Source organism: Balaenoptera musculus, chromosome 16, assembly GCF_009873245.2.
Source record: "Balaenoptera musculus isolate JJ_BM4_2016_0621 chromosome 16, mBalMus1.pri.v3, whole genome shotgun sequence".
Taxonomy (NCBI): domain Eukaryota; kingdom Metazoa; phylum Chordata; class Mammalia; order Artiodactyla; family Balaenopteridae; genus Balaenoptera; species Balaenoptera musculus.
This window is the reverse complement of record NC_045800.1, coordinates 7,355,030-7,373,873: the sequence shown is the minus strand read 5'-3', so window position 1 is coordinate 7,373,873 and position 18,844 is coordinate 7,355,030. Positions and strand designations below refer to the sequence as shown.

At 38.9% G+C, this 18,844-nt stretch overlaps 1 protein-coding gene across 2 annotated transcripts in view; it reads left to right on the top strand.

Annotated features, from left to right (window-relative positions):
- The first annotated feature begins 308 nt into the window (after positions 1-308).
- ZRANB1 (zinc finger RANBP2-type containing 1) overlaps positions 309-18,844 on the top strand; it is a 69,887-nt gene continuing 51,351 nt past the window's right edge. The window contains exon 1 of one of the 2 annotated variants that reach the window (XM_036829685.1): positions 309-450. The gene's annotated coding sequence lies outside the window, so the exon portion shown is untranslated. The remainder of the gene's footprint in view (positions 451-18,844) is intronic. The other variant, XM_036829684.1, reaches the window with a different exon arrangement.

Below are 18,844 nucleotides of genomic sequence, written 5' to 3'. Positions count from 1 at the left end.
GCCGCTGGCGGCCTCGGGGCCAATGACAGGGCGACGAGCGGCGGGGTCCGGCCTTGACGTTGTGCTGCTTGCCGTGGGGTTTTTTTTGGCTCCGGGGCCCCTCACCGCCGCCATTAGGAGCCCGCTGCACCCGAGGCCGCCCCCCTCTCCTCTCTCCCCCCTCCCCCCTGCGTCCCCCCGCCTCCGTGCCTGCTCTCCGCCCCTCTGCCCCCGCCTCCGGCAGCGGGAGTCGCGCGCGGGCCCGCGGTGACCATGTCCTGACTGGGGGGAGAGGGCGGAGGCGGCAGCAGCGGGGCGGGCGGCGGTGCGGAGGGAGGCGGAGAGGGGCCGGGCTCGGCTCGTCGCCGCGGGCTGCTCGGGGAGTCGCCGTCGCCGCCGCGGCCGCCGGGCGCCGAGCGTCGGACTGGGAGGAGGAGCAGGAGCTGGAGGAAGAGCCACCGCCGCCGCCAGGTAACTGGGCCCCGGGAGGGCGCCCCGCTGCAGGCCCCTCGCGGCTCCGCCGCGGCCTGCCCGGGCCCCTCGCTCCCTGATGGCGCCCAGGCCGCTGGGTCTCCCGGGCCGTCCGCCAGCGACCCCCGGGGAGGCGTCGCAGGCGAGGAGAAGGGAGGCGGCAAGGTCTGGCCCCGCCGCGCTTCCATCTTGGGCTTTCCCGATGCGGGGACAGGCCCGGGGCTGTGGGAGGGTGGGTCCGCTCGGCTTGTTTACCGACCACGGATCAGCCGCGGCTGGACGCGCCGCCTGCCCTGCCACCTCTCTTCCGCCAGATGACTCCCCTTCCCCCCGACTTCTTTTCCTGCCACCTCCGGGCTGGGGAGTGGGGTTTCGCTCGCGCTCTGCGGTAGGCCCTAAATACTTGGGTCCATCGCCACAAGTTGGTGCTGGTCCCCAAACTTCGGTCCCTTGGCCGCTTCCTCTTCGCCTCCCGCGGTGGCCTTCCCTTGTTGCCTTTTCTAAGAAAGTAAAGATGGGGGGCGACGGGGGTGGGCTGGGGAGGAGGAGCTGGAACTCATGGCAAGATCGTCTAGCTCTCTCGCTCGCGATAACGATGGTTCCGTGCAACTCTCTATTATTTTCTCCGCTGTGGTTTGGTGTGGGTCGTTTCACAGACAAAAGGACTGTAATGAATACTTGCGTTAAGCACAAGGGACCAGCAGTTTAGGTTCAGCCTGGAAGTTTGAACCGGCCCATTATCTTTGAGATAACACTGGCGTTTTGAAACTCTGGCTGAGAATTTGGTACTTCAGTCAATTGATTCCATAACTCCGTAGGCTATCTGGTTAAACGCCGTCCCCTCTATCCAATATTTTGGTCTGTTTGCTCACCGTATGATCTGTTATGTTGTTGTCAATAAATGTAATGTACAGTTGAAGAGAAATCTTTACCCTTGGAAACGTTATGAGTGTTTTTTCTGTCTGAAGTCTCTTTTTTTAGTTGATTTCTTTATCACTTGTGCGACCTCAAGGGTACCCATGTTTTGATCAAACGTGGATGACTCAGTATTCAAACCATAAGCCAGGGGAAACCATAAGGAATATTGATCTTGGCTTGTGCCAGGGGCCTTAGGAAAGTCATTAAACTAGGTTTGTGAAAAATTAAGCTGGATCTCTCCTCCTGGTTATTAATATTAATTAAATGAGGCAATTGTAAAGAAATCTAGAGTCCTGTTTCCCCCTTGATTTTTGGGTCTTATGATATGCAGTCACCTTCTTATACTAAAGTTTCATAACATTGTTTTTATAGGCTGTCAGGGGGACTGAGAGGACAGTAATGGCACATTTTAATCTTTGGGGAGGATATTATTTGAATGTCATGAGGGATTTTTATTTCTGTTGATGTTTCAACACTTTTTGTTAATGCTTCAGAAAATTGAGACACCCATTTATTTACTCTTGAAATGTGCTTGGGTTAGTATGATGAACTCATTCATGGTAGTTTATGGCCTTGATCCAGCTCTGTATGCTGATAAGGGTTTGGCATATTGCATTTAAAGTCTGAGGATTAGCGTAGTTTTGGAACTCATGATCCAGATGTAGGATATTTGAGGTAAATTGCCTCCTGTGTGTAACTGATACAGTGAGAGCTCTTCAATGTGCTTTATACTTATATCGCTTTTATAGTAGATGGAGGCTTTAAATAAACGGGAGCTGCAAAAGTAGACCACTGTAGCTTTTTATTTAACTTGGTTCAGTGTTATTATTTGAGCATTGCTGCTCACTTCCCACCTTCCCCAATAATAAGCCTTTGCACCTGGGCTTTGAATACGTTTTCTCCCAGTGATGTGTTTCACCTGGAATATTTGTGCTCTGCTAATGCCTTGGGTAAATAATATCTTGCACATTTTAACACTCACCTTCTCACATCACAACATAAAAAGTTCCGGAACGCTCCTTGTTCCATGCAAAGTAAGGTTTAAGCTCCTTGGTGTGGTTTTCAGGTTTCTCTGTAATCTGGCCCTGATCCATTCTTCAGTCTTAACTCATTTCTTCCCTTTGTGAATCTTTAGGTCCAGCCAGACTAACTTGTTTGTTGTTCCTGTGAAGTCCCTCCTCTTGGCCTTTCTTTGTGCCTTTCTTTGTGCCTTTCTTTCTGTTTGAAACTCTTTTCTGCTTGTATTCACGGATACTCCCTTTACTCTAGGCCCAGTTGAGTCCCAGACCTGTCTCTTGAGAAGCCTTTTTGACTAGTTCAACCCCAAGGGATCTATTCATACCTTTCCTGTGTGGGACTGTTTTCTTCTTTTTTTTTTTTTCTTAGCATATGCTAGCCTGGATTTCAGTTTATCTTTTTATGTTTTTATTCGGCTTCCCAATTAGATTTTTAAGACCTTTGAGGAGTGGGTATGAACCCTAAACCCTATATCTGTGGAGACCATATATTAAGCACTGAAAATGTGAATACATTGACAAAGTATTTTGGTTATAGAGGTGTTCTAGAATATGAAGTTTGTACTCTTCTAAGTATTGGAGTTGCTGATTTCAAAGTTGGACTTTGATGGGTTTTTTAAAAAATTTATTTTTTTAATTTATTTTTGGCTGCGTTGGGTCTTCGTTGCTGCGCCCAGGCTTTCTAGTTGTGGCGAGCGGGGGCTACTCTTTGTTGCAGTGCGCGGGCTTCTCATTGCGGTGGCTTCTCTTGTTGTGGAGCATGGGCTCTAGGCGCGCGGGCTTCAGTAGTTGTAGCACGCGGGCTTAGTAGTTGTGGCTCGCGGGCTGTAGAGCTCAGGCTCAGTAGTTGTGGCGCACGGGCTTAGTTGCTCCGTGGCATGTGGGATCTTCCCGGACCCGGGCTCAAACCTGTGTCCCCTGCATTGGCAGGCGGATTCTTAACCACTGCGCCGCCAGGGAAGCCCGGGCTTTGATGATTTAACGAGACAAAATATTTGAAACCATGGCTGTCTCTAAAAAGTTTTTTCGGCCAGTATGTTTATATCTATTATCAGCATGGTTCTCTTTCTGTAGAGGATGCTCAACATTTTGATAATGGTATAAGTACTACAGGTCTGTAGTTTACTTCAGATTTGAGTTTGGGGCGGTTACTTTGGTTTGAGTTTGGCACCAGTGACACTAAGTGTTGTCATTCCATATTTATACATAGGTAACATTTAGCATCATGGGCAGGAGACAGTAATCTGCAGTCTCAGTTTGCATCCTTAACCTCACATGTTGGCAGCATGTGTCATTGATCATGAGGCAGATGAGACTCAGGAGAATGTGTGATTCACTGCTACCTGTCAACAATGTTGGAAGAAACACAAACAAGCCCATCCATAGTATTTTTGTATCCCAAGGATAATTACGTGTAATTATGTAGCACATGGGTGGTTGCTGATGTAGTTGGAGAACAGGTGTGTATGTTCCTGTTGTGTTGTATGTGTGAGTGGGAGGCCTGATGTTTTACGGATACATAGTCTCCTAGCAGTAACTCATCTTGATTTATCCACTGCATCTTTGTGGAAACTTGTGTTCTTCCTCCAGTTCATCAAAATATATTTTTTTTCCCCTGAAATTGACTGGTTTTTAGAAACTAGTTTACATAAAAACTTTTTTTTTAAGCTTCAGAAACCTTTTTAGCATAATTGAAGCTAAAATTAATCTGTTAATTTTCCAGAAATACTAAGCATCTTTACTTAGGCTACTTGCATTTGTAGAATGGACTTTCACAGAATTACATCAGTAATTTCACCACTTGAGAAATCTGGATCAGTAAGCATTCTTTGCTCTCTGGGAGGGTGGTATTTTGGTTAAGATTAAATTTTTGAGAAGAGTCATTAGTTTGAATTTTAAATTGGAGGTTGGTCAGGAACATAAAATTAATTTTTCAGGTGCCTAGTGAATTGAACTTTTTAGTAATGAAAAAACTAATTTCCTTTATTTTTATAGTTTATTTATTGAGGGAAAATTGCCCTACCCCCTCTCAGCCAGCACAACACACTTTTGGCTTTTTATTTTGTACTGTTTGGCAAGTCAGATTTTTATGTGGATTGAATTTACATAAATAAAAAATATTCGAGTGGATGAGGCATTGTTGGAAATCAGTTGCATATATCTGTCTTTTTTTAATTTTTAACAATAACAGCTTAATTGAGGTTTATTTCATAAAACAAAAAATTCACCCTTTTAAAGTGTGGAATTCATTGGTTTTTAGTGTATTTACAAAGTTATGTAACCATCACTATTCAGAACATGTTCATCACCCCCAAAAGAGACCTTGTACTCATTAGCAGTCATTCCCTCTTTGCCCCGCTTCCTGGCAACCAGTAATCTACTTCTGTCTTTATGGATTTACCTGTTCTGTACATTTCATATAAATGGAATCATACAATATAGTCATCCTTTGGTATCTGTGGGGGATGGGTTCCAGGATCCCTCTTGGATCCCCAAATCCAGGGATACTCAATTCCCTTACATAAAATGGCAAAGTATTTGCGTATAACCTACGCACAACCTCCTGTATACTTTAAATCATATCTAGATTACTTATAATACCTAATATAATATAAATGCTGTATAAATAGTTGTCAGTGCGTGTAAATTCAAGTTTTGCTTTTTGGAACTTTCTGTATATGACCTTTGGTGTCTGGCTTTGTTCACTTATCGTTTTCAAGGTTTATCCATCTTGTAGCATGTATCAGTACTTCATTCCTTTTTATGGCTGAATAACTAATATTCCATGTATGGGTACATACCACATTTTGTTTATATTTATCTATTCATTGATTGATGGGCATTTAAGTAGTTTCCACTTTTTGGCTTTTATGAAATATGCTGCTATGAACATTTGTGTACAAACTTGTGTGTGGACATAAGTTTTCATTTTTTTTGGGTGTATATTGATACCTAGGAGTGGAATTGCCGGGTCATATGGTAACTCTGTGTTTAACCTTTGAGGAACTTTGTGACTGTTTTCTGAAGTGGTTGTACCATTTTTGCATTTATACCAGCAATGTATGAGGGTTCCATTTTTCTACATCCTCATCAACACTTGTTATTGTCTGTCTTTTTTTACTATAGCTGTCTTAGTGAAGTGGAATCTCCTAGTTGTTATTTGCATTTCCCTAATGGCTGGTGGTATTGAGTATCTTTTCATGTGCTTAGTGGTCGTTTGTGTATCTTTAGAGAGTGTCTACTCCAATCCTTTGCCCATTTTTCAATTGGGTTATTTGTCTTTTTATTGTTGAGTTGTGAGAGTTTTTTATATATTCTGGATACAAGTCAGATGACTTGCAAATAATTTGCGAATACTTTCTCCTATTCTGTAGTTTATCTCTTTACTTTCTTGATGGTGTCCTTTGAAAGGCAAACGATTTTAATTTTGATGTCCAATTTATTTGTTTTCTTTTGTCACTTTTGCTTTTGGTGTCATCTCTAAGAAGCCATTGTGTAATCCAAGGTCAAGAAGATTTGCATTTCTTCTAAGAATTTTACAGTTCCTAGCTCTTACATTTAGGTCTTTGATAATTTTGAGTTAAGTTTTATGTATAGTATGAGATAGGGATCCAAATTTATTCTTTTGCAGAGGGCTGTCTAGTTGTCCCAGCATCATTTGCTGAAATTTAGTTAGCTTTAGTAACGTAATTATTCTCAGCTATAAATTGATTATTGCAAGACAGCATTCCCTGGATGTATGAAGAAATTATCCTTACTTTGCAGATGGAGAAAAGGATTTCTACTGAGTGTTGATCATTAAGTTGCAGCAGTACGCTTGTGATTGGAATTTTGAAGGCAACACATCATTTCTGCAATTTTTTTTTTTTTTTGCCTCACCGTGAGGCCTATCATTTCTGTAATTTTTTTTTTTTTTTTTTTTTTTAAAGCTGCGTTTTATAGCTACTTTATTTATTTATTTATTTATTTATTTTTGGCTGTGTTGGGTCTTCGGTTCGTGCGAGGGCTTTCTCCAGTTGCGGCAAGCGGGGGCCACTCTTCATCGCGGTGCGGGGACCGCTCTTCATCGCGGTGCGCGGGCCTTTCACTATCGCGGCCCCTCCCGTTGCGGGGCACAGGCTCCAGACGCGCAGGCTCAGTAGTTGTGGCTCACGGGCCTGGTTGCTCCGCGGCATGTGGGATCTTCCCAGACCAGGGCTCGAACCCGTGTCCCCTGCATTAGCAGGCAGATTCTCAACCACTGCGCCACCAGGGAAGCCCTCATTTCTGTAATTTTTAACAAACCACTTTTAAATCCTTTTCTGGTTGGGGTGGGTAATTAACTTCATTTTTTGGTATTTAATGAAGTTAAAGTTTGTGTTTAAAGAGGGGAACGACAGGAATTTGTAGAACTTTAGACTAATCTTTGGAATACTATCCTTTGATACCAGGAGAATATTGAATTGCTTTTTATTGTCTAAATGATTAGTGAGCAACTGTTGTATAGCAAACACTGTTTATAGAGACATAAACGTGAATTTTTCACAGTTGGTCATTAGAAACAAACCTTATTCCACTAAACAAAGTACTATGAAGTGGTAAAGAAGTGACTAAATTAATTTAGCACAAGATTAGGATTGGGTCAAGAAGGGTTTTACAGAAGTGGGAACATTTGAGCTAGTCTTTGAAGAAGGAGTAACAGGTTTCTAGGTATATATAGAACCAGGTAAGAATGGGAGGTGGGAGTGAGAGAACATCGTGTGCAGAAGCAATCATAAGTGAAGGCATGGAGACATGAAAATTACATGCCACATATAAGGACCAGCAGAGGGTACAGTATGGCTAAAGCATGTGGATGAGGTTGGAATGGCTCTCATAGCAATGGCTCTCATAGCACCTGGATATGAATGCCTCATTCCTTCTGCAGTCCCTGATCTTCCTTTTCCCCTTGAGCTAGTATTGTCAAGGAGCTGGGGAATAGAAAGAAGTGATCCTCTTCAGTGTGGATCATCTTTACAGGTGGGAAGAGGGAAGGGTTCTCTGTCTCCGTGTGTGTGTGTGTGTGTGTGTGTGTGTGTGTGTAGGGGGATATGTTTGAGGATATTTGTTGTATTAAGCTTAAAATCCGAAGGCCTTGTTTATATAGAAATTCATTCAAATTAAGTTAATAATTGTTGGGCACCTGCTGTGTGATCTGAGGTTGTTTAGGATTTTCAAAAAAGTAGATTACATAAAATACTGTTACAAAGACTACCAAGTTAAAACATTTAGTAACTACTTGTTCACTGTTAAGCATTTTAGAAAGTAATTGTGCTGGATGTTGAGATAACCCTACAAACAAGACTGTCTCTTTTACTTGTATTTACATTCTAGTATAGAGAGAGAGCAAACAAGGAAAAACAAAAATAAAAACAAAGAACAAAAAACCCAAACCAAACCCAGGTAGTGATAAGTGCTCTGCAGGTAATATAATGAAAGTAGGGTAATGTGGTGGAGAATGACATCAGTCTGGTGAGGGAAAATCTTTCTGAGGAGGTGATATTTAAACCTAGTTTTTGATGACAAGAGCTGGCCATGTGAAAATATGAGGAAAGAGAATTCTAGGCAGAGGAGATTTCTAATACAAAACTCTTATGGTGAGAAAGAGCTTGCTTGTAAAAGGAACAGAACAAAATCTGCTTTTATGTAAAGATTTGCAAGAAAGACTGGGGAATTTTAATTTTATTCTGAGTGGGTTGGGAAGCCATTAGAGGATTTTAAGTCCTTGTGTTGTGACCTGGTCTATGTTTCTAAAGGATCCATCTGGCTTCCATGCGAGGATGGTGGATAGAATAGAAGCAGCAAGATTAGTGGGGAGGTTATGTAGTAATCCATGTGAGAGTTGATGGTGGCTTGGACTAGGGGCATGGTAGGGTAATCTGGAGAAAAATTCAGATTTTGGGATTTGTTTTGGAGGTAGTGTCAATGTCTTGTTGTAGCTAGAGACAGTAACTATACAGTCAGTCCATCTTGTAACCTAATATTCACATTTCGTTCTAGGGAAATATGTTTTTGTAATTCTGGAAGGCTGTGGTGCATTTGTGAGAGAAAACAGGAGTCAGAATCTGGGCTTTACTTCCTAAAGCTTTGTAACTGTGGGCAAGTCATTTCACCTTTCCTGAAGCCACAGATTCCTTGTCATTAAAGTGAAGATACTTGTACCTCAGAAGGATTCTGGGGTACCTTACAGGAAAGTACCTGAGGGTTCCGAAGATGAAGTGAAATAATAGAAGTGTTCTCTGACCTAAAGCTTCATATAAAATTTAAGGTGGTGTTATTTCACGCTGATATTTGTTCATAATATTAATTATTGGATGTGGATCTTGACATTATTGGTGTTAACCCCTGTGTAAGGACAGGTAAGGCATTACCATAATTTTTTCAGATGAAGAGGCTTGGATCTTAAGGGTTTGGCCAATATCCCTGACTTAGTAAGAGGTGGAGAGGGACATGAACTCACATCTAAAAAGTGCAGTACGTTTTTCTCTATATGAAATAAAAAGAGATGGAACTGATCTTCCCATGGTAAAATAAAGTAGATTTCCCCTTAATAATGCTTTGGTGAAAGGCAGTAAATCACTGAAGGGAAATATTGTAGGATATTCTTGACACACCTGTGTGTTTGTGCTTGGAAGGTTCTTTTATGTCCTGTTTAGGATTTTTCACTTTAGTGTTGGGGTGTTGAAATTTTTAAAGCTGCTGAATAGCAACATGAGATTTTTTTTTTTTTTTTTTTTTTTTTTGGACAGATTACTCTGGCAGAGATGTGGAGTATGAAGGTTGGAAGACCAGTTAGGATAATAAATAAAATATTTGAGAGAAATGATGAACTAGGGCTTGTTTGTAGGGGTAGAAAGAACAGACAATTCTTGAGAAATTTTTAGATACAGGAGGCCACATTTACTCTCATATAAAAGGACTGTTTTGTACCTATTTCGTGGTTTTTATCAGAATAACGATGTATGTGAAAGTATTTTGTAAATTATAAGGTTTATTGTGTGATGTGGACATATATAAGTACAAATATATTTTTCCCCCAGAACTGTTTGAAAGTAAATTGCAGACTTGATACCCCTTAATCTCTAAATATTTCAGTGTATATTTCCTAAAAACAAGGTCTTTCTCTTATGTAACCGCAATAGAGTTATCAAACTCTGGAAATTAACATTGCATGATTAATTCTTATAAGATTCTATAAATCTTATTTAAATTTTGTAGTTGTTCCATTAATATTCTTTATAAAGACAAAAGAAAATCTCAGATCATGAGTTGCAGTCTATTGCCATGTTTTTTATAGGTTCCTTTAACTGGAACAAAGAAGTCCTTGTTTTTCATGATATTGATGTTTTTGAAGAATATAGGACTAGTAATTTCGTAGAAGGTCTCTTAATATTGGCATTTCTGATATTTTCTCGTGATCAGAGTCAGAGTATGTACTTTTTAGCAAGAATACCGCAGAGGTGATGTTTTGTTCTTAGTACAACATATCAAGAGGCAAATGATGTCATTACTGATGTGGTTAACTTTGATTACTTGGTTAAGGTGTCTACCAGGTTTTGTAACATACCAGTTATTGTTGGGAGATACTTGGAGACTATTTAAATATCCTGTTAATTCTCAAATTTTCACCCACTAGTTTTAACATTTATTGATGATTCTTTTCTGAATCTCTTGTAGAGATTGCTAAATGGTGAATTTCTAATCCAGTTATTCATTTCGCATTTATTAGTTTGATTTCTATTGTAAGGAAGAACTTTCTCCTCCATTATTTATCTGTTAGTTTGTGTGTAGACTTTTGTATATTTGGAGTCAGTGCTTTAAAAATCCTTTACTGTTATTATTTATGTGGTTGCTTGAGTTGATCCAGATTTGGCCAGTGTGAGCTCTTCATGCTAATTTCTGTGTCTTTTTTTAATTTAAACTTTTAGGAGTGAACATATTTCAGATTTGATTTTAATTTTTTAGAGCAGTTTTAGGTTCACACCAAAAGTTCTTGTGTCCTTTTTTTAAAACTTCCCATCATTCTTTGAGAACTGATTTTTTTTTAATGTTTCCTGGATATTAGTGACTAAAAAACATTAAGAAGTAGATTTTTAAAAATAATCTTTAGTTTTTAGAGCAGTTTAGGTTCACAGCAAAATTGAGCAGAAAGTACAGAGTTCTTATACCCCTCCCTCCACACATGCATAACCTCTCTCACTATCAACATCCTGCAACTGAGTGATACATTTGTTATGTTGATGAATCTACCATGACACATAAATATCAACCAGAGTCCATAGTTTACATTAAGGTTCGCTCTTGGTATGTACACTTTATGGGTTTTGAGAAATGTATAATGACATGTATCTACCATTATAGTATCATACAGAATAGTTTCACTGCCCTAAAAATCCTCTGTGTTCGGACTATTCATCCCTCCCCCTCGCCAACCCCTGGCAACCACTGATCTTTGTCTCCATAGTTTTGCCTTTTTCAGAATGTTATATAGTTGGAATCAAACAGTATATAGCCATTTCAGATGGGCTTCTTTCACTTAGTAATATGCATTTAAGGTTCCTCCATGTCTCTTCATGGCTTGCTAGCTCATTTCTCTTTAGTGCTGAATAATATTTTCTTGTCTGGATGTACCACAGTTTATTTATCCATTCACTTATAATGAACTTTGGTTGCTTGCAAGTTTTGGCAGTTATGAATAAAGCTGCATCCATGTGCAGGTTTTTGTGTGGACATAAAATTTCAACTCCTTTGAGTAAATACAAGATGCACAATTGCTAGGTCATATGGTAAGAGTATGCTTAGTTTTGTAAGAAACTGCCGAACTCTCTTCCTAACTTGGCTATACCACTTTGCATTCCTATCAGCAATGAATGAGAGGTCTTGTTGATCTACATCTTTGTCAGCATTTGGTGTTGTCAATGTTCTGGATTTCGGCCAATCTAATATGTGTATAGTGGTATCTCATTGCTGTTTTAATTTGCAGTTCTCTAATGAGGTATTGTTTGCCATCTGTATATCTTCCTTGAAGTGTCTGTTCAGGTCTTTGCCCATGTTTTAATTAGGTTGTTTATTATTTTTTTTAATTGTTGAGTTTCAAGAGTTCTTTGTATAGTTTGGATAACAGTCCTTTATCAGATATGTCTTTTGTAAATATTTTCTCCTATTTTTTTGGCTTGTCATTCTCTTGACAATGTCTTTTGTAGAACAGAACTTTTTAATTTTAACAAATCTAGTTTATCAAGTATATTTTTCATGGATTGTGTCTTTGGTGTTTTACCTAAAAAGTCATTGGCATAGTCAAGGTCATCTAGATTTCCTGTTATGTTATCTTCTAGGAATTTTATAATTCTGCATTTTACATTTAGGTCTATGATCCGTTTTGAGTTAATTTTTGTGAAGGGTATGAGGTCTATGTCTTAAGAGTCCTTTTTATGTTTTTTGTTTTTTTTGCATGTGGATGTCTAGTGGTTTCAGCACCATTTTTTTAAAAGACCTTTTTTTTTAAAATTTATTTATTTTATTATTTTTGGCTGTGCTGGGTCTTTGTTTCTGTGTGAGGGCTTTCTCTAGTTGCGGCGAGCGGGGGCCCCTCTTCATCGCGGTGCGCGGGCCTCTCACTGTCGCGGCCTCTCTTGTTGAGGAGCACAAGTTCCAGACGTGCAGGCTCAGTAGTTGTGGCTCACAGGCCCAGTTGCTCCGCGGCATGTGGGATCTTCCCAGACCAGGGCTCGAACCTGTGTCCCCTGCATTAGCAGGCAGATTCTCAACCACTGCGCCACCAGGGAAGCCCCCTGAAAAGACTTTCTTTTTTCCTTTGTATTGTCTTTACTTCTTTGTTAAATATCAGTTGACTCTATATATGTGGGTCTATTTCTGGGCTGTCTGTTCTATTCCATTGATCTGTTTGTCCGTTCTTTTGCCAGTGTTTTGATTACTGTAGTTGTATAGTAAGTGTAGAAGTCAGGGTAGTTAGTCCTCTTTGTTTTTGTTTTTTTTTTTTCTTCAGTACTGTGTTGGTTATTCTTACTGTGTTGGTTATTCTGGATATTATGCTTCTCCATATAAACTTTAGAATCAGTTTGTCAGTACCCACAAACTTGCTGGAATTTTGATTGGGGTCTCATTGAATCTTTTGATCAAGCTGGGGAGAACTGAGATTTTGACAATATTGAGTCTTCTTATCCATGAACGTGAACTGAGATTTTGACAGTATTGAGTCTTCTTATCCATGAACGTGAAGTGTCTCTCCATTTATTTAGTTCTTGGATTCCTTTTATCGGAGTTTTGTAGTTTTCCTGATATAGATCTTGTACATATTTTGTTAGATTTATACTTACGTAATTCAGTTTTGGGAGTGCTAACGTAAATGGCGATGTGTTTTAAATTTCAAATTCCATTTGTTCATTGCTGGTATATAGGAAAGCAGTTTACTTATTTAACCTGTATCCTGCAACCTTGTTATAATCCTGTATTAGCTGCAGGAGTTTTGTCGATTCTTTTGGATTTTCTTCACAGACAATCGTGTCATCTGCGAATAAAAAACAATTTTATTTCTCACTTTCCAATCTGTATTCTTTTTATTTCCTTTTCTTGTTTTACAGTGTTAGCAGGAATTTCTAGTTTGACACGGAAAAGGAGTAGTGAGAGGGGACATCCTTGCCTCATTATGATATCAGCTGGAAAGTTTCTAGTTTCTCACCATTAAGTTAGGTGTAGGTTTTTTGTACATGCTCTTTATCACATTGAGAAGGTTCCCATGAAACCTGCTGAGAGGTATTTTTTTTCTTTAAAATCATGTTGGATTTTGTCAAATGCCTTTTCTGCATGTATGCATGTGATCATGTGATTTTTTTTTGTTTGTTTTTTTCTTCTTTAGCCTGTTGATAGGATGGGTTACGTTAATTGATTTTTGAACATTGATCTAGCCTTAGCCTTGCATATCTGGAATAAACCCCACTTGGTTGTGGTGTAGAATTCTTTTTATATATCGTTGGATTTGATTTGCTAATATTTTGTTGAGGGTTTTTGCCTCTGTGTTCATGAGAGACATTGAAAAGACAGATTTTTATCATTTCAATTTGTCTTTCTTGGTTTTCTGATGTGTGATACTCATTTTCAAGTTTAGCATGAAAGAAACTTCGGTTCATATTTTGATATATTTTTTCTCTTTAATGAACCATACCTGCGAGTTGTAAAAAGAAGCTATATTCATACGTTTTCCAAATGTTTTAACATTGCGTCTTAAATACAAGCTCAGATGTTTTACTAGTAGTTTCAGCAATCATAAAATTATTCTGTAAAATTGCTATAAAAGTTTGTAAATGCTTATTCTCAGTTTCTCTACAGGCTAGTAAACAGTTTGTAGAATATCACAGGGCCCTGGACCAAGTTTTGAGTAACACTGTTAACAATATACAGTATACTGCTTCTTGCTCCTTTTCTAGTCTTAGCAATCTAAGCCTTAATTATTAGTCTGTAATAGCATGTTACCTTCTTGATAGATTTTTAAAACTTTTCATTATGAAAAATTTCAAACATATATACATATAGAGAGACTAGGAGACTGAATTCTCATGTATCCATCACCCAGTTAACAACTCATGGCCAGCCTTGTTTCATTTATATTCTTCTTGCTTCTTCCCAGTGGATTATTTTAAAGCAATTTCAAGCCATCTTATAACATTGTAAATAATTCAGTATGTGTCTCTTAAGGGAAAAGTACTCTTTTAGAAAAATAGGTACCATACTGTTAATCACACCTTAACATTTTAATAACTTCTTAATATCAAATCACTGTTCAAATTAGTTTTTAACATGTATATAAGTTTTAACATACACACACCCATAGGAATTTGTTGATTGCATCTCCACGGAAATCAGTTCTCTCCTCTATCCCCTGTGATCCTGTAAACTGGTAGTTAGATCTAGAAGCTTGATCACGTTCAGGTTTGATAACTGTTACTATTATTTGGCACAGATAATTCATAGGTGGTATGATGTATGGATGTATGGTATAGCTTTGTTTTAGAAATAGGATTTTGTTACTGCTTCGATACATTAACTTAATATTAAGTATATCTTTTAAAATTTGAGCTTGTCACTTGTCACAGATGGAGCAGGGAAAAGTTAAAAAATATTTTAATTAACTTTGGAAGTAGAGTATTTGCAAAATAAATTGAATAAACAAGATTTTAAAGTGAGTTTTTAAAAATTTTTATTGGAGTATAGTTGATTTGCAATGTTGTGTTAGTTTCAGGTGTACAGCAAAGTGAATCAATTATACATATATCCACTCTTTTTTAGATTCTTTTCCCATATATGCCATTAAAGAGTACTGAGTAGAGTTCCCTGTGCTCTACAGTAGGTTCTTACTATCTATATATAAATCCCAACTTCCCAATTTATCGTCCCCCCTAAAGTGAGTCTTTACATAGAAGAATGTGAGACTTTGCAAGTTAGAGTTTAGTGCATGGGGTGGAGATTCTGGAGATCATTTTGTTTAACTCATTTATTTTTTCACAGATGAGAAAATGGAGGCTCTTAGAGATAAAAATGATTTATTAACTATCTCACAGATAGTCATTCTTTGCTTTTCTTTAACACAAGGTCATGTATAGGTAGTGTGATTAATACACACCTGTCATTTGGGGAGACTTTTCCCTTTTTCAGTTGTCTCAATGCAAATGGAGGGCTTTATTATTTTAATTGACGTACCTTGGTTTCTTTAGTAATCTGGATTAGTGTATTGGTTTAAGAGAAGTCAGGCTGACTTTTATTAATAATATTTTCTTCCCCAGGGATTGCCTCCAAAATAAAAAATACTTAAGGCATTTTATAGTCTAAAGTCGTGATAAATACCTCAGATTGTTTTTTTTTTTTTTCCCCACTCAATTTTACATGGAAAATTTAGTATATCTTGTTTTATAAGTAACTTTTTAGGTCCTGCTTACTTAACTTTTTAGGCATTTTGCAGTAGTTCTCAATCTAGATAAGCTTTGGGAAGATTCTGTGTAATTTTAAAAAGCTAAAATGTGAGCAAAATGTGTTAACAAGTTTTTTATTTTCTTAAGTTTGCTTGTTTAGATATTGTTTGTTATTGGTTATCTAGGAAAGACTATTTAGTGAGGCACTACATGCAGTTTATTAATTGTCCAGATTCTGGATAGTGGGAATAAGTGACTGTGGGCTGCAGTATAAATGTATTTTTATGACATTGTCTGTCTAGTACAGACTTTGGAGCCAGAATGCCCAGGTTCAAATCCTGGCTCTGCTACTTAGTAGCTTTGTGACTTTGGGCAAGTTACTCAACTTCTCTTTTCCTGTTTCCAGTCTTTAAAATTGGAGATAGTAGTAGTACCTGTTTCATAGGGTTCTGAAGATTAGATTACCTGATGTATAGGTACAGTGCTTAGAACAGTGCCTGGCATACAGTAAATGCTTAAGTGTTAGCTATTTTCTTCTCTTAGTTGGACAAGGCTGACCCTGGCAGAGTTGTGAAGTAACAAAGTTGGCCTGGACATACATCCCTCTCTAATGGTTGGGGAAGCAGTCCTTTCAACCTGCTGCTGTCTTTGGCATTCCTTCCCAGGTTGCCCTTTGCTAAACTTTTGCCTACTTGTTCCCCCTGTCTCTGCAGTGAAAATCCAACTCACAAAATCCCACCCTACTTTCCTGTTATTCATTACAGTAGGAATTGTGAGAAAAGTAATCTAATTGAATGACTTCACACTATTAATAAATAACACTTGTAAATAATTTGTCTTTATAAAATAAGTGTTTTAATTCAACTAAGTTTAGGGGATTAGATGTTAGGGAAAATGACAAAGAAATTTGAACAGAGTCGAGGCGTTGGGAACAAGATGTTTTTGGACAAGAGAGTAGCTCTGAGTTGGTTTTGCCTTGGAATATTTCATTCATTTGTTTGTGCCTGCTTTTCAAATCGTTTTCTTTCTTTTGTATTAGAACTCACTGATTATTTAAAAATTTCTGCCCCTCCTTTCTCTGTCACATTGATAACATAGTGTTTGGTTAAAAAGGTGGCCTTTAGTTGGACTAGGTTTAGTAGTGACTGTTGGTTGGTTCCTGTGGATATAGTTAATTGGGACTAATTTGTTCAGTGTGAAGAGAGAATAGATAAGATGATAAAAGAAATCAAATTCTGAACGAAGTAGCATGTTCACAGCTTTTGCGAAAGTTGTTTTATTATATTTTAAATGCTGGCTTGATATGCAGTCTTGGAGGTAATCTCCCCATTTCCATGTACGTTTAAGAAAGCCGTAGTCATCTTTCATCTACTTAAATTGCAGGTGTCCTGAGTACAGGGACAGTATTTTATCTACGTAGTTATATCTCTCCACGTTTCTGAGTGCGTAGTAGACCTTCAGTAACTTGTCATAGGTTGTTAACGTTAAATTAGTTTTGTTTGGGATTATAATTTGGGGTACATGATTGACCTGTGATGTCTCTGAAACTGTGTAAAGGAATCATGCTAAGATGGGTTCTACAGTAGCTCAAGATGGATCTATCTATCTGTGTATCTATCTATGTATCTATCTATCTGTTACTCCTCCTTCCTTTCTAGTTACTGTCTAGGAACTGGAGAGTACAGAGAAAGTTGATGAAATTACAGATAAAGCCCTAGTATATAAAGAGGTAGAATTCCTCCAGAAATGACTAGAAGATAGATTTTTAAAAAGGAGCATTACAATTTTGTGTGAGATTTGACACACTGTAAGTTAATTTTGTGTCTATATATCTTCTTCCATTCGAATCAGTGGATTACTAATTATCCAGCGGTTTAAAGAAAAACCATTAGCATTGTAGCTGTTACTAGTTTTCCTAATTAACACCATGTTGACTTATTGAAATGTAAACTTTATATTTTTTGTTATATTTTAAGGACTAGGTTTGGTGGAATGAAGTTGGATGTACTGGTTGTACTGGTAATTGCCTTAGTTAATTAAGGCCTAGTGCCAGTAAGGCCAAGTTCACCATGACAGGTGTTATTTAACTGTTATTATTTTAACTATTATTTTAACCAAATTAATTTTGTCTAGCTTGTCCACACATTCCTTGGAAGGGGCCTTCTGAGCAAATCTCATTAGATGCAGATGACATAGATAACAGTGATCTCTGTATGGGAGGAAGGTCAGCATATTTTTGGGTCTCACTGATTCTTAATCATATATACATAATTTCACAAAGATTTAGGACTTTCAGAGGATATTTAATGATCACAAAGGTTTGTGCACTTGTGCCCTTAACACCACAGGACTTAAATAGTTAACCAGCTAATGCGTGCCTATGGCTTGGTACCTAGGTGTTAGAGGCAGACACTTTGTACTGAGGTCGTACCACAGGAGTGGATCCCATCCTCTAGAATTTCTCCTTTTTCTTGAAATTGCTCAAAAGCTCCACTCCTTTGTTTGTTCAGGTCACTCAACATGGTCTCTTCTCTGGATTTTAACTAAACATAGGGCTGGTCCACATTCCATGCCACTAGAATCCCTGAGCCAAAGTATGTATGTATGTATGTATGTGTGTGTGTGTGTATTTATTTATGGCTGTTGGGTCTTCGTTGTTGCACACGGGTTTTCTCTAGTTGCGGCGCGCGGGCTTCTCATTGCGGTGGCTTCTCTTGTTGTGCAGCACGGGCTGTAGGCACACGGCCTTCAGTCGTGTGGCGTGTTAGGCTCAGTAGTTGTGGCTCGCGGGCTCTAGAGCGCAGGCTCAGTAGTTGTGGTGCACGGGCTTAGTTGCTCCGTGGCATGTGGGATCTTCCCGCACCAGGGCTCAAACCCGTTTTCCCCTGCATTGGCAGGCTGATTCTCAACCACTGTGCCACCAGGGAAATCCCTGAGCCTAAGTTTTTGAAAGCTTGGCTACCTGATTGAAAATTGAGAGGAGGAAATGATATGGGGAAGACACACAAGTCAGTGTTCCAGAAACTAGCCCCAAGAAGACATACGGTAGGTGCCAAATGTCGATAGAAGTGTGGTTGCTTGGAGTGTACTTGAAATGATTTGAAAAAGCTTTACGAGAGAGATGAGATTAGAACTGAACCTTAAAGGATGGGTAGGATTCGCCAGAACTGAGCGTGTGTCTGTTGTGCTTGTTTTTCTAAGGTAGTGCCTTCACGTGTGTATTGTGGAGGGATGGTGGTACCTGAATGAGTCTGGGGTGTGTGTGGTGTGTTTGTATGCTGGTAAGGAGTTGAGAGTTTATACTGTTACAGAAGAGCTTCAGAAAGAGGGACTTGTTATTAGGAGGATTACTTTGGTAATGGTGAGCTGGATGGATTTAGAAAGGGAAGGCGCTTAGGAGGCTATTATAGTAGTTCTGACCTGAACTGCAAAAGGGTTGATGGCAGCTGAAATGGAAAGAAAAGGACTGATTGGACAGAAACCACTAGAAAGAATCTATGAGGAGAAGGCAGAATTCAA